This window comes from Limulus polyphemus, unplaced genomic scaffold (genome assembly GCF_000517525.1).
Source record: "Limulus polyphemus unplaced genomic scaffold, Limulus_polyphemus-2.1.2 Scaffold149, whole genome shotgun sequence".
Taxonomy (NCBI): Eukaryota; Metazoa; Arthropoda; class Merostomata; order Xiphosura; family Limulidae; genus Limulus; species Limulus polyphemus.
Genome location: NW_013665759.1, coordinates 528,575 through 532,171, shown reverse-complemented (window position 1 = coordinate 532,171; position 3,597 = coordinate 528,575). Strand labels below are relative to the sequence as shown.

The 3,597-nt window shown below is 35.9% G+C and overlaps 1 protein-coding gene across 13 annotated transcripts in view; it reads right to left on the bottom strand.

The window, feature by feature from the left end:
* LOC106475719 (CUGBP Elav-like family member 2) overlaps positions 1–3,597 on the bottom strand; it is a 446,359-nt gene that overhangs the window by 84,681 nt on the left and 358,081 nt on the right. The gene's annotated exons all lie outside the window — the stretch shown is intronic.

Sequence of the window (3,597 nt, the reverse complement as noted above, 5' to 3'; positions counted from 1 at the left end):
TACTCTTTTACCAACGAATAGTGGGATTGACCGTCACATTATAACGCCCCCACAGCTGAAAGGGCGAGGATGTTTTGACGGGGATTCGAACCCGCGACCCTCAGATTGCAAGTCGAGTGCCCTAAACACCTGGCCATGCCGGGCCACAAGATACATACAAATAATATTGTTTGTTTGTGATTAAGCACAAATCTACACAATGAGCTGTCTGTGCTCTGCCCATCACGGGTATCGAAACCCAGTTTCTAGCGTTGAAAGTCCGCAGACATACCGCTGTGCCACTGGGGGACACACATAATATATACACTGCTACCAGTACAAACGCTTCCTGTTCTCTAAACTTCAACTTTGTACTAAAATAAGATTTCTTACTGTATGCGAACTGTTAAACGCCTGTATCCTCAAGATGACGAGAGAAGCTTTCAACATAATGAACCGTAGAGTGTCACAGGGAAGTGGCAATACGTAGCTAGCTGTCGATATCCCTTTAAAAATGATATTATTATTATTAATATATATTATCCTAGTCAATAAATGAGAACAACAAATGCTCAGAACTTTTCTGTCATGACTTGAAAATAAGTTCAGTGGTAAAAGTTCCACATCGAGGAGTGTGTGTTTTCTGATAGCAAAGCCACATCGGGCTATCTGCTGTGTCCACCGAGGGGAATCGAGCCCATTATCTTAGCATTGTAAATTCGTAGACTTACCGCTGTTCCACCGGGGGACTCCACATCGAGGAAATTAAGATTTTCTGAAACTCTTTACATATGGTTGCTTGTCTGAATTTTTTTGTTTACATTTAACTTGAAATTTCGTGTGTGCCATTTAGATTTTCGTCGAACTAAACGAAAAACAATTTCCGAGAAAGCCGAAAGGGGAACTTAACTCTGACCGCGTGAGGGGGTGGGGTGGGGATTCCAGGTTTGACCAAAACGAGTTAATTAAATTTTAACACGTAAAGAGCCTTTAAACTAATAATCTAGATTAGATTTTGCAAGTTTTCATAGTGGGGGGGGGGGTCAAGTTTTATTAATGCTTGTACTATATTTTACGATAAAGGTAACATAGTACCAACCGATTCCTATACTCAAAACCAAAAAAAGTATTGTAAGTAGCAAGTCCTCAGGGCAACATTAGCTTTCGCGAGTTCCTGAACAAAACAAAAAAAGTATTGTAAGTAGCAAGTCCTCAGGGCAACATTAGCTTTCGCGAGTTCCTGAACAAAAAAAGTATTGTAAGTAGCAAGTCCTCAGGGCAACATTAGCTTTCGCGAGTTCCTGAACAAAAAAAGTATTGTAAGTAGCAAGTCCTCAGGGCAACATTAGCTTTCGCGAGTTCCTGAACAAAACTAAAATATGACACACAACAAATGGCATTTTAACAATTATACAAAAATAAAATTGCATTTTCTGCTCTATGGCTATAACATATTCCAGCCGGCCTGATTAACACTGCTATGGCAGATGCAGTGTGTTTGACAAATTATAACATATTCGTCTTTGCCTCAATTCGTAACTTTTTAGAATTAATAATAACAATTCAAAACGCTGCTTTTTGAGCTTCTTTGGATGCGAAGTTTTCAATAATATCAGAATAATGTAGAGCTCTTGATATTTCATTTGCTATATAAGTAACCGAAACTCCAAAAAACGCTCTCGCCTTATAACGGACCTTCAATATCTGATTAATTCTTAATTTCGAAAAGCTTCCTGAAGCGTGGTCTGAAATATACTTAAATATACTTTTAGATCCAACTATTACTTTTTTATATACAAATCCAGAACTTCAATAGCAATTAACGGTATGTAACAATTTTTGGAAAAATCTGAAGCTCTTCGCATCATTCCAAACCATCTATGTCACAAGAGTATCCGTATCAAAGCACAAGTTAAAGGTCTTGGCAACATCAAAGCGGATCATTTTTTTTCAGTATCTTTCAAAATTATTATTATAAAGAAACAAAAAGCTTTCATTACGAGATTGGTAAAGTTCTAACCGTTTATAAACTGATAAGGTTTCATCAATTATAATAAAGAATGTCGTGGATTGATAATGTCCAAATCGTTTATCAGTATGTAATAATGCTTTGTCATTCGAAAGTAATAATTATTCAATTCTTAAAGATTCCTGTGGGTCTCTTTATTGAAACGCCATTTCCTTCGTATGAGCATTTTCAGTTCTTTTTGTGCCAACGACTGGTTTCTGAGGAATATCTTAACAGTTCACGTTGTCTTAAAATTTATAATTGTTTTGGACTACACAGTATTCAAATTAGTTTCTCGAAAAGCGAGATTGTGATTGGCAGGTATTAGAATATTGCGATAATACATGCAAAGATATTTTTGAATATAGTTTCTCTGTTCATATAAATGTCTCATTTTCTTCTCCAATCGTGGTGTTTTTCTTTAAAACGATGTTTCAGATCATGCCATTTCTGCAAATTTTTCTAGTGATGCTGAAAGAATAGAGGAAAGATAGCTAGTCAACATCACTCACCGTCAACTTTCGGATTCTTCAAGTCTGACCGAACACTGGAATTTGACTTTTACTCATACAGCGCATTTATAGCAATAAGAACAAAACGGATTTTTTCGGCAACGGGACGTGAACAATGAACCTTCGTATAAATAGACCGGACGCGCTAATCACTAGGCCAAGCTCGGTCTGGTAATCACGTATTCTTATTGTTATATTACTAATTTCTGGTTATGAAACTAGATCATTGTCTAGTGAGCCTTCATTTGTGATATGGAAGCCATCTTCTGCAAAACATTACCTTTTTACGACTTTATTCTTATCATCATTTTATTAATTACTTTTTTGTTAAATCTATCCAAGGCCCTCTTCAACTAATGATAATTTTTTCTGTCTTCTCTAAATGTTTTTAGAGGAAATGTATTTATGTTTTCAGCATTACTGGCGACTTTTGTGAACGTTTCCCCGTGTATACTCCTGCTTTCAAGTTTTCTTAAAACACATTTCTTGAGAAGGTGTAAAATAATTTCATCTTCTACATCTACAAGAATCTCAGTGTGAAACTCACAATTCACATGAGTCACGACTTTAAATAATTCAGTTACCCATAAATAAATAAATAAACAAGTAATTACGAGAAGCAACGTTTCTCAACAACTATAATCGAACTTTACTGGCGTAATAATCACAACGCTCTTGAAATAGAAGATTCTACGTCAGGTGTTCTAAAATGGTCCAGATCTGCTAGCATAGCTGCGGCCAGCGGTACTGTTTAGGTTAAAACTTTCTGAAGCACACAGTTATTGGTCGGGGGATGGGTTGCATCATATTGTTCGTTTGCCTGAATCTACAGGCTATGTAGAGTAAATAGATATTTATGTAATTTTTTTTTTTATATTTTGTATTGTAATTACAATATTATCACCAAATGTTTATATTTTTGCAATGCGGTGGCATGGGCTTCGTGTCCGCACTGGAAGTTCAAAAATACTATTGTAATAATCTTGCTGTAAGTCCGTAATAGTCATTTTAATTGCGATGTAGTACGTTAGATAAAACATGGAATTATTGTAACACTTTATTGTTAAAAAACTATGAGTACAGCTTTCTCTTCTAAGA